At 46.2% G+C, this 13,009-nt stretch overlaps 1 pseudogene; it reads right to left on the bottom strand.

Annotated features, from left to right (window-relative positions):
* Positions 1-1,294: 1,294 nt before the first annotated feature.
* Positions 1,295-4,265, bottom strand: LOC134485049 (sperm motility kinase Y-like; annotated as a pseudogene).
* Between the last annotated feature and the right edge of the window lie 8,744 nt (positions 4,266-13,009).

Below are 13,009 nucleotides of genomic sequence, written 5' to 3'. Positions count from 1 at the left end.
GTTAGTGACACATTGCATGCCCATGACTGGCATTCATTGTAGCCCTGAGCACCCAGGGATTCAGATCAGCATTGGCCAGATCAGACTCTTTGCTACCTGGTCCTATAGCTCACCTCCACTGTAGTTCCATGTGTCCTGACTGCTGCAGCTGCACCAGAAGCTACCAGATGTCTTCCCACAGAATCGTACTGTAATGTGGGCTCATCCACAGACATCTCACACTCTCCCTGCTGGGAGTTAGGCTGGATGCCTCCTTGTGAGAGCTGCCTTGCCTTGTGGAGCAGAGAGGGAAGCAGTGGAGGAGATGTTGTCTGCTGCTCTTATTGTCCTCAGTGCCCAGGGCTTCCCTGCGGTCTGGGTTCAGATCCAGCTCCAGTGAATCACTGATTAAATTCAGCCCATAGAAGCTGCAAACACCATGGGGCACAGGGTAGACCAGGAATGAGGGGCAACCAAGCAATCCAGGACCCTGTGTGGACCAGGGAAGCCAATAATCCAGGTCACCTCTCAGGCAGGATGCAAGGCCAGGACCTCTGTGTGCCCAGACAGAGGTAGATGGGACCCTGACTCCCACAAAATGCTCCTTCAGAACTATTACATCATCAGCTTTGAGAAAGTCGTCCTCATTAAGGACTTTCCGCACAGCTTGCACTGCCATCTAACTCTGTCTTCCAGGGGTGATCCTCTTCAGGAATATTGACATGTCTTCTATGAATGGTTAATATTCTGATAATTTGTTTCATAAACATTGCTCAGCATAGTATCTGTCTCCAAAAGAAGTCATTCAGCAATTATCCCAGGACAGGGAAGCAAAGTCCTCCTCCTCCTCCTCCTCCTCCTCCTCCTCCTCCTCCTCCTCCTCCTCCTCTTCCTCCTCCTCCTCCCGCTCCTCCTCCTTCTCCTCCTCCTTCTTCTCCTCCTATTCCACTTTTCCTATTACTTATTCCTCCAGATTTTTCTCCTCCTCCTCCTGCTCTGCCTCCTCCTCCTGCTCTGCCTCCTCCTCCTCCTCCTCCTCCTCCTCCTCTTCCTCCTCCTCCTCTTCCTCCTTCTGCTACTGCTAATGCTGCTGGTGCTATTGCTGTTACTCCTGTTGGTGCTGTAGCTTCTGCTGGTGTCTTTTCATTAGCAATGTGTCTGAAATCACCACCTGTTTATACACAGGATATGACAGAATTTCAAGATGGCACTGTGAAAGGAAAAAAGAATTTATTCTAAGCAAAAAAATATGAGGTAGAATACTTAGATTACCATTTGGAGCTTTGATTGCGTTATTATTTTATTACTTCTTCTCTTCTACTTCTCAGTTAAGATTTTTGAAAGAAATCATTTAGAAATGTTACCAATCAGTAGGCCTTAGGAACAAAAAAAATCAGTATGCAAAAAACTATGCATGCATCCAGGATTCTGACCATCAACAATAACCCACAAACTAGGTTGTTGATACTTATTCAATGACAAACCTTGTTATTAATTTTAAGGCTTAATGGAATGGGACGTCACATTTGAAAAGATAAGACTCTGTTCTGCAGCACTTGGGATTGATGACCACATGTGCTAGGACCAGTAGCCCATGGAGGAGTCCAAGATTCCATGAACCTCTAGTCCTCACCCTGTGAGAGCTATTGGCCTAAGGGGGGGGATGGAGTCCATCTGAAGGGATGGGTCAGAAAGACAATTCTGTAGAGTGGGGAACTCAACAATCCTATTGGGTCCCTGCTGGGAATAGGAGAAATCAAGAAGAGACAGGAGGCTTGGTGTTGGGGAAACCTCAGAAAGAACTTAGAGAAGATACAAGGTAAGAATTGTGGGGAAAATGGACACCAGAGACAGAGGAAGGAGGTGCATAGAGCAAACTGGAAAGGACAAAGCACCTGGAATATGCCTGCTGCTTGTTCTCTGGACTCTCCCTGTGGCTCATTTCTCGGGTGAGATGCTGTTCTGCCCCAGGCGAGGTTTCTTTCTCCTTGACAAGCAGCAACAAAGATTAATCAGGGCATTTGCTATATTCATGGTCCATACCTTAAAACCTCTGTGCCGGACCCTGCTGGGGATGGGCTTATCCTCTAATGGGGCTCTGTAGGAGAGTGGGTTGTCTTCTTTGATTTCCTTATTGCTACTCTTCTCACTGAAGATGCTTGTTTGAATGCATGGGACACTCATGGCACATTTGTGATAGTGGTCCTGTGTAGGTGTCATCGGTAGTGGCCTGAGACGACCAGCCACAGTGGTTCTTTTGCCTGCTTTTAGATGACCCTTCTGGCCAAAGTGAGATACTTGACCATGGGAGAATGACACCCGCAAGGTGCCAAGGACTGGCAGGTTTCCACTCCTCTTTGGTTCTAATCTAAAAGCAGCAGCAGGATCAAGGCTAGGGAATGGGAATGTAACGGGACGCACTTGCTGTGCCTGGGCTGTGCAGCCATACCCTGGGAGAGCCTGCTGTTGTAGGAAGCAATAAGTTGCCATTTCCTCATTATATTTTCTTTTTATTAGGTAGTATTTTATTACAGAGGCTTGAAATCCCATGCATTTCATCGCACCCAAAATTTCAGGGTCTGGCCTGAGGGGAAGCAGTTCTTTACAACGACCTGTGAACCCCTTCCCGTGTACTTTGAACCAGGCGTGTTTCATCACCTCACTGTCTGTTGGTCTATACATTGGATTTACTGTTAGTAATTGACTAAGGAGGTTCTCCAGTTCTTCTGAAACCCCACAGGGGGCAGGATACACCCCTGAAACAACTTGTTTTTGTAATTCTTGTATGATCACTGAATCAAATGGGAGCTTTCCCACTACCATATAATACAAGACCACTCCTATTGTCCACATGTCATTCTTCGTCCCATCATACAGAAGTCCAAGGAAGAGTTCCGGGGAACCAAAAGAGTACGCACCTCAGTGCTGGTTTAGCATTTGTCCAGGTTGTGTTTTGGTGCTAAGCCCAAAGTCGATGACTTTGACCTTTTTGTTTTTATCGATCATTGTATTGTCCAGTTTCAGGTCTCGGTGAACAATCCCCTTTCCATGGCAGTAGCTCACTGCTGATAATATCTGTTCAAATATTTGCCGAGTCTCATCCTCCTCTATGTGCCCTGACTCTCTGATGTACTGGTGGAGTTGTTGGCCTTCCACCAGCTCCATTATGAGGTATATTCTAGTTTTGTTTTCAATGACTTGTAAGAGAGAAACAATGTTGGGGTGGTTGATCTTTCTCATTATGTTTGCTTCTGTCATGGCTGGCTGGAATCACTGCTTGTCCTTTCGGAGAACTTTGATCGCCACCGGGGATCCTGTGAGCCAGTGGTCGGCAAGGAGGACCTTGGCATGGCTTCTTTTTCCAATAGTCTAAATACTTTATATTGGGAATGAAAGGTTCCCTCCTGAGTGATACTGGGATCGGGGCTAGGAGGTGGTAACTCCTCCTCAATCTCTGTAGGCATTTTATCAGTACTAATGATACCTAAAAATAACAAAAAATGGAATCAAATAATGAAAAAGATGGAGCAATTCAGGAACTAAAATTACACATGTGGATCCTAAAAGAAACAAACGAAACAAAAAGAAAAAAAAATAAAAACAAAGAAAAGACTAGACTAGAAAAATAGAGTAAAATTATTAAAAGGGGGAAAATATGAAGCATCATAAGTAAAAGCCACCCAAATAACCAACCCCAAAAGAGAAAGCAAAGAGCACACACATACTAAATGCAATGATCTAAATAAAAATCGTCATACTACAATAGGATTGGGCGGCCAAATCTGATCAATACTGTGAATGGATGTAGTTTGAAGAAAAAGGTCAGATGAAAGAAACGAGAGGAGAAACAATTAGTATAAGACAAAACAAAGAAATATAAAAAAACCAACACTTAAGGGAAAACTCCATTGAATTTCAGGACCCAGTGATCCACAAAACTCCACAACTCTCCAGAGCAAAATACTGAAAATTAAAATTAACCAATCACAAGGAATAAGGCAGTTAAATATCAGTGAATAGTAAACCTTAAACAAAGGCCGAAGAGTCAAAGTGTCACAAAGCGCAAATTTGTATCAGGTCTAAGCCAATGATTGCTTGTACTCAATAAATAGAGAAACAGGAATAATGTAAAAGGAAGAAACCGCAGGACATTGAAAATGGAGATAGAGTGAATCATCTGACTGCAGAAACGTAAATAATCAAAACAATAATATAGCATGTGAGAACATAAAAACCACCACCAAACTGAATCCAGCAACCATAATAAATAAATAAATAAATAAATAAATAAATAAATAAATAAAGCATAACTAAAAATCAAAACCACAATAAGGAAATAGCCAGTGGTCTTGAGAATATATGGCCTAATTCTATCTCTTAAACAGAGAAAAAAAAATCAAACCATAAATGAGCAGGCAGCCGTCTACGTAGGCCTTTAATCTGATATTATGGGGTTGGCATATCAAATCCCTGGGAGCCACTGGTAAGCCAACACAGGTACTTGGGCACCTGCAGGCCAGTGAGAGAGCCTGTCTTGAAAATACGGTTGATGACCTACCTCAGGAACAGCAGCTGGGCTGGCTTCTGGGCTCTACATTCTCTTGCACTGAGGTGCAGGTAATATAGATACAAGAAGGTGCAAAAGGGGATGGGCACGTGTGTACACACACACACACACACACACACACACACACATAGGCACACACAGAAGCACACACAGAAATACACAAAAGTGTACTTATACACACAGACAAACTCTTACAAACACCCAGATTCACACAAAACCCAATCACATATGAACAGGTACACACATACTTACACACAAGCACACCAATAAAAACGCACATCACAGACACACACAAACATACACACGGGGACACACACATGCACAAGAAAACGTACACACATACAAACACATACACACAAACAAACCTGTAAACTCACACACTCCTATATATACTGACAAACACGGGCCAAAGTGTACACACAGTCACACACAAGCAAATCTGTCAACACACATCATCCTACACACATTGATACATACACATATACACAGTACAGTAAAATCCAATACAACCACACACAGCTCACAAGATACAACCAAGTCCCAGAGGGCTCCACTCCACACCTCCTCTCAAAGCACTCAAAGAAATCCAGGCCTGGCTACAGCTTAACATCTGTTGGCTGGACCTCCTCACAGTCGCTCCTCATGAGGTCACAATAGGACCTGTCATGACATGGTTGGGAAGGGCTTCAAGGCTCTGGCTTCTGTGGGCTATGGAGAGACTTTAGGCTTTTAGAAATCAAAGCCTGTAAGATGTTTACCTCTCCTCAGTTCTCTGTTTTGAATATTTGCTGTGCCTCCTGCTTCAAAGTCGTCATGTCTATGCTCGCTGTGTCACTTTTTCTTTGAATTCTGAATGATTAGCCTCAAACTGATGGTACACTGTTAAAAAAAATAAAAAAAAAAACAAAGCTGTGTTTCTAAACTGACCCATCAAGATGACACTGATTTCATAAATCCTCAGAAAGGCTCTAGGTTATCATCAAACACCTGAGACCAAGCTGCAGGGATAGGCAGAGCACTTGCCTCCCAAGGGTAAGGAATTGAGTTTCAATCCCCAAAACCCCCATCAATGTTGGATGCATCAGCAAAGCCCATAAGCTCAACATCTGTGGAGTGGGGAGGGGTTGGGGCGTGAAGACAGGTGGTCTGACATGCAGGCGTGAGGACCTGTCAGAGGATGGCCTCTGACAGGACATGGGGTAGTGGTAGCATGGACACCTAGGCACATAAGGGGGTATGCATACACAGGCAGACATTTCCTATCACACAGAGGTTGGCATGATGTATAGAAAACCAAGTCCATCCTGAGTGTAGGGCTCACTTTAAATATTAAGGTCCAGTGATGGAAGAGGCATGTATGAGGACAAGGAGCTCTGTGCAACCTGGGGCGAGAAGGAACAGAGTGGCTATGCTGACACAGTTGAAATGAATTCTCAATCACAGTCTGTGACAGCCAGGTCACAGGACCCAGTCTGCTGTGTTATTTGTGAGCAGCCAGTGCAGCCAGAAGCTAACTATTGAGCACTGACTGGCCCAAGCCCAGAAAGGGTCTCTGTTTCTCAGAGTGCTGGGGGCAGTGCAGTGTGTAGCGCTTTCCTTCTGAAGACTTTTCTGGGGTTTGGAGTCCCCTGTAGAGTACTATCATGGCTGCAGACACTAAGCCTGGGAGGAAAGATCCTCATTTGTAGAGTTCACTGAAAGGCCTGAGAGCAGAAAAGGAAAGAAACAGCAAAATGTGCCACCTCTGCTCACTGTGGTTCAGCTTCTGCCTTTGCAGCTGAGCTCAGGTGCCCTGGAGTCCTCCCTAGCCTGAGTCAGTGATCTCAAGTTTAAGTCCATACTTCCTGGTTTGTAGTATCAAACAAAGCACAGTTTCAGGCAAGAAAAGCTGTGAACACCATCTAGACATTGTTGTCTACATTTGAGGGGGACTGTTGAGCCCCAAAGGGAGCAAGGGTTACAAGGTCAGGTATTATAGGAATGGCCAGGGTTGGAATCCAAGTTCCAATCTCCCTTTGCTCTGGGCAGAGGGTAGGCCTGGCAATTGGTTCCTGCTGTGTACATGGGGAGAATCAAAGGGTATTATGGGATCGCTGGCACAGACCTGCCCAAGCATGGCTTAGGGAGCCTACACCAACTCAATATTTGATGTGTTCCCAGTTTTGTCTACCACCCTCAGCTGTGTGCCATTTTCCCTGCCTCCTGCAAGGGACTCTAAATATCTTCCTATAAAAGGCGATCAAGGAGGAGTTGCACAAAAACAGGTGGGGCTCTGTGGGGAGGTTACATGGGCTAACACATTAGAGGGCCACAGTCCCAGGACTGATGCTGGATGGACACCCTCCTCTGACATCCAACAGAGAGATCTTCACAGAGATCAAGAGAAGGCTTCTCTGAATAGCTGTGCAGAGAACCTCCGATTCATGGACTTAGGACTGACACCCATAGGATGCTTTGAGGAGCCGATTGTGATTCAAGGGCTCATCTGCCTGGGTCCATGTGCCTCTAGAGATGAGCCCAGGACTTGGCTGTGGATGGTTATGGGGTCAGATCAGAGGATGGGAAGGGGCTTGTCCTTGGCTCCTGGGAGTAGAACAATTTTTCTTTCCCTGCCCCTACTTTTTTTGCTTTTCTTTCCTTGGCATAAGGAGGGACTGGAAGAAGTCTGTCTATGGGGAGTGAGGCTGGCTGGGAAACTGCTCGCTGTTCTACATTGTCATGCAGCTGGGGGCTTGGGGTTGTTGGCAGGATAACCTCTGCACCATTCCAGTCTGCTTCTCTCCACTTTATCCATGCATCACTCTCCCAGGGCTGGGAGACCTGGATACAAAAGTCCCACCTGTAGCTTCCAGTCCAGGGATGGAGTCCCTCAGTGAATGGATTTCAGATGGTTCTGTGTAAAGCTCCATCGAACAGGGTAGTTACTGAACATGTGTGTATATGGAGGAGGATACTGCACTGCATCCACCCACATTTCATATAAAACCAATCCTCATGCTCTGGTACTAATTGGTTCTTTTTATACCTTTCACCATTTTTGCTATTCACTGTACTGTTAAGGGTTAATTTTCATTGTTTCACTTCTGCAAAAAGACAGAGTTTAGCATTGGAGACTCCCTACAGCCTGGCTGGAAGGGAGGCCTACACCCATGTGTCCTTCTAGGAAAAAGCTCTTTCATAGGATGCCTCCCTGAGTCCCAGGATGTGTGGAGGGCTCTGTGCCCTACCCAGGGTTGACCTCAGTATATTAACGGAGGCAGAGGCTTCTCTCTGATAGAACAGTACCACCCTCCTGCAAGATGTCTATGATGGTTTGTATATGCTTAGCTCAGGGAGTGGCAATATTAGGAGGCGTGGTCTTGTTAAAGTAGGTGTGTCACTGTGGGCATGGGATTTAAAACCCTTTTCCTATCCACATGCAAGCCAATCTTCCCCAAGCAGACTTCAGATGAATATGTAGACCTCTCACTTACTCTGGCACCATGACTGCCTGGATGCTGCCATGCTCCCAGCTTGATGATACTGGACTGAGTCTCTGAACCTGCAATCCTGTGTCCATTAAAGTTGTCCTCATAAGAGCTGCATTGGTCATGGTGTGTCTGTTCTCAGCAGTAAACCCCTAACTGAGACAATGTCAATGTTCCCTGCTCCAGCTTCCTGGCTATAGAAGCTTCACACATGACCGGTATTCTCTTGGGATATGGGCCTAATACGCTCTAGGCTGTCTGCTTGATCTGAGAGTGTTAGGACATCCTGCTCCTAAGGGCATTGTTACTGTTCCCATGCAATACTGTGAAAACATCAGCAGGCTCATGCTTTCTTACCCCCCTGAACACAATGCTGCCTTTTCCAGGAGTGGATCCAACATATCTCAGAACCTCCTCAGGAACTATGTGTTTCCCAAGGATTACCTGCACTTGCTTACACACCCCTATTCTGTGTCCTGAAAACTTTTCAAAGCCCATTCATCTGAGACTGGTGAGTTCAGGACAGTAGTCCCAAGTGTCTTGTCCTACGCTGACAGTTCATTCTCATGAGGCATCACTTACCCTTGACAGAGGATTTTTCCAAGGGGCATTGGATGTGCAGGAGAATTGTGTGTGCTGACTCCTGTCAGATCAGCACAGGATACCATCAAGGCCCCATTTGCTCTTGATTTTGGAACTCATGGTCTTGGCTCTGTCTTGTTATTTAGGTCCCTGTCAGTCCCTAATTGAATTTTAGCATGGGAACCCAGGGCAGTTGTCTTCAAAGATATTCCTAGTATGGGCCACATCTTCACCTTGCCAGACGTAAAGCACAACAAAACACCAGGCAGGCAGAGAACCCTCAGGGGCTGGAACTGGAATGTTCAAACACTCTGGCTTGATCTTGGCCAGCACAGATTCAGAGAACATCTTCTATGTAGGAAGATCTCCTTCCTCCTCTCAGAGTTTAGGACATCTAGATGTAGGCTAAGGTGCTGGCACAATGTGAGCAGAGGCAGCACTCTGGGCTTGTTCAGTGTCAAAGCCTCCCTGCCACCCCTGTATCACAGTCACAGCAGCCCATCTCATGAGAATTCTAGGGCTGCTGATATCCTGGATGAATAATCCATGTTCTGCTGCTAGTTTCTTTGCTTCCACATGGACAACTGAGAGAAGGGATTGATTAAGTGTAGGTGAGGAAGCCCTGCAAATATCTACTTGGTGTTAATAAAGAAAATGGGTTCTGACTGGCAAGATCTTTGAATTAGATTTTGAAAAATGCCACCTAGGAACAGTTAGTAGGAACTCTCAGGAAGGTGCAGCATGGTGGGCACAATGGGACAGGATCCCTGAGGCTGGTGCAGTGGGACAGGGTCGTTGGGGCAGGAAAAACTGAGTAGGAAACGTGAGCCAGGAACAACCGGGCAGGGACCCTGGTTCAGTTACAACAGAGCAGGAATCCTGGGGGAGATGCAAGGGGGCATGAGTCCTGGGGAAGGGATCTTGTAGTAGTGTGCAACTGGCAGGGACCCTGGGGCACGTGCACTGTGATGTGCACCCAAGCTGGAATGTTCAGACAGGTGTGTGTTTGCTTCATGCAGCTGCTGTCTGAAGTAGAGAACACTGGCAACTGCCCCAGAGGGGATTTTGGGAACTCCTTCCAAGAATCCCTTAGCTCCTAACTGAGAAGCTATACATTCCACAGATGGACCTTTATTGAGATGAGCAGATTCTAAGGGAGCTGCCTTGAATGAACAGCCAAAGAAAGCAGAAATGAAGAACAAGCAATTGCAGCAGACATGTTCAGTGTGTTTTCGACCAGAAAAGTAGGACTGGAAGAAACTGATTAAGTCAAATCACTTCTCTGTCTATCCATCCATCCATCCATCCATCCATCCATCCATCCATCCATCCATCCATCCACCCACCCATCCACCCATCCATCCATCCATCCATCCATCCATCCATCCATCCATCCATCCATCCATCCATCCATCCATTTCCCTGAGGTAAGTCAGCTTTTATTTCTGAGAAGGTCAAAGCAGCGCTCCCTTGTGGTGACAAGGAGGATTGCAGGCAGTGAGATTAGTGGGTATTTATTTATTTATTTATTTATTTATTTATTTATTTATTTATTTATTTATTTCATGATCTGCGATAGACTGCCACTTGTGGCCAGTCCCCATCTGCATCAGCTGTACCATAAACCCAGTCTCAGTGTGACACAGAAAAGGCCTAATTGGAAAGTATGTCCTCTCTCTAAGCGACACTGTATAATAACATACTCTGGACTGCAGGTCAGTCAAGGCCTGTGTTTAGGAGACTTGTGGACAGATGAATGTCTGTGAGTCTGGACTTAGACTCTGTGAGGGCTCAGGTCACCTGACTGTCCTGAAGCTTCCCACTGTGATTTATTTCCCTCCTACAGAGCCAGACACCTGAGCAACTGCATTTCCTGGTAATCCCCTAATCCTCTTAAACTGTGTAGTGTGTTCAATCTCAGGGAGGGCCTGGGAATCTGAGAGACACCACTGAGCCCTCTGGTCCTGGCTGACTCAACCTGAGGCTACTCTGTGTGTCTTCATTTTGCTCACCCTCAAGAGACCTCAAAAGTCAGCCGTGAGCTTGCTGAGAGGTCAGGAACCTCCATATTGGCCCAAGAGCAACTGTCCTCTTTTACAGGTTCATCCACAGAGCTTGTAATTCTGATTGGTGCAACAGTCAGGAAGAGTGAAAGATGTCATCTCCCAAGGACAAGTGCTGTGCTAGTGGACACTGAGGAACTTCAGAGATCAAACCCTTCCCCATTCTTCTCCAGCCTCTCTTGTTCTTCGTTGAGATGTTTCCTGCAGATCTAAAAGATCGAGGCAATCCATGACATGGGTTTGAACATAATCTCGACATTTTATTCATTGCCTGATAACTAAGACTAGGTAAAATTTATTTATTTATTCATTCATTCATTCATTCATTCATTCAATCAATCATTCGTTATACATACGTACAAGGTAGCTGTATTTAGAAAGACCAGAGAGGGCATGAGATGTCATTAGAGACATTTGTGAGCCTCCATGTGTTTGCTGGGATTTGAACTCAGGACCTCTGAAAGAGCAATCAGTGCTCTTAGCCACTTATCATTCTTTCCATTTTCCAGGCTAACTTTTTTACTTCCATTAATGTCTTCTTTATTCAGGTTACATCCTGATCCCAGTCACTCTCCCTCTTCCCTTCCCAGTCCCACCTTACAAATCCTTTCTACCATAATGCTCTCCCTTCTCTTTGGACAAGGGGAGACTCCCTGGGTACCACACCACCCCGGGACATCTAGTCCCAAGTGGCCCGAGCACATTCTGCCCCACAGATTTACAATCAGGTAGTCCGGGTATGGGGAACAGATCCAATGGCAGGCAACACAGACTGAGACAGTCCTGGATCTACTTGTCAGATGACCCACATGGAGACCAACTGCAGATAGCTAACCCGGCTCTGGGGTTGGTTGCACAGGCTCTAGCATACTCCATGGTCCAAGGTATCTGACGGTAGGGGACTTCTTGTAGTGTTTTAACCCAACCAGTTGCCTTGTCACTCTCCCCCCTCTCTTCCACAAGACTTACTGAGCTCCATCTGAGGATTGGCTGTGGCTTTCAGCCGCTGAGTGAAGCCTCTGGAGACAGGTGTGCTACTTTTCTGTCTGCAAGTAAATCAGAAAGAATATCATGAATAGCATCAGAGGTTTTGTCTGTCACATGAGACAGATCTCACTTTGTGTCAGTCATTGACTGGTTGGTCCCTCAATATCTGCTTTACCTTTATCCCTGCACACTTATTGGCAAGACAGATTTCGAGTTGAAGGTTTTGTGACTGTATTGATGTCTCCTTCCTCTTCTAGAAGTGTTTCTTGTTACAGGAGGTGGCCATTTCGTTTTCATGCTCTGGTAAGCCTGCAAGGGAGGCGTTGTGTTGGGTACAGTAGTTAAAAGCAAGACCTGGGAAGAGGAACGGCAGAGTTGTGATCTAGGACTTCCTGCAGCAGCCAGCTCTGGGTCCTGGGAGCCTAGGCAGGCTTTGCAGTCATAGAGCTCCATCCACTGCCCAAGTCCCATCCTGACACCTTCTCCGTCTCTATTACAGACCATTGTAATGCAGGCATAGTCGCCCTGTCCTGGGCCCGATAGGCCATCCTACCCTGGAAGAACAGAGAGTTCAAGGACGGCCAAATTTCACTTAAGCAAACTTGTTCTCAGACTGTGTGGTTGCTCTGTCTTCATTCTCATAACACACTTTCCTCTACGTTGCCTTAGGCTGTATCCTCCAAGCATCCCACCATGCATCAGCTCCATATCCTGACGAACCTACCTTAGGGTCCCTGATAATTCCAGATACTTTAATGTTCTCCCAGGATGGACTGTGGGCTCTTGTGTGGCTCACATTGATCCTAGAAGTCCTTGGGAGCCTCCATGCCATGGCATAGGATGTCTCTGAATCCGCACTGGCCTGAGGGATTCCATCTGGCACAGGATTCTCTCCCTATTGTTGAATTTTGGCACTTATGTTTTTCAGGAATGGCTCTGCATGTGATCAACACACACTACCCTGGAAGACCAGAGAGTTCAAGGACGGCCAACTTTCACGTAAGCAAACTTTTTCACAGACTGTGTGGGTCCCATCAGCAGAGAGTAGCCTCCACATTGCAATGATGTGCAAACTTCTGCCTTTCAGCCATGATGGACTTTAGTATATACCATGAGGACCCTACACAAGCCACAGGTGGGTGATGTGTAAATTGGGCATGTTATTGGGTCAGGTCTTCAGTGCAGTGCCTTAAGCTGACAGCCTTTTGGGAGGGCATATGCGTCTCTATTAAATGAACCGGTTCCACTGTTGGCCTGCAGTCTGCTGTGTCTGCCGCTCATGCTCTCCTCCAAGTCTCTAACTGTCCCTAACTCTCCTTGACTGGCTGGTCAATCAGCCTTCATTCTAGTCTAGAGCCATTCTA

This window comes from Rattus norvegicus, chromosome 1 (genome assembly GCF_036323735.1).
Source record: "Rattus norvegicus strain BN/NHsdMcwi chromosome 1, GRCr8, whole genome shotgun sequence".
Classification (NCBI taxonomy): domain Eukaryota; kingdom Metazoa; phylum Chordata; class Mammalia; order Rodentia; family Muridae; genus Rattus; species Rattus norvegicus.
The sequence above is the reverse complement of the archived record's forward strand: the minus strand, read 5'-3'. Positions and strand labels throughout refer to the sequence as shown.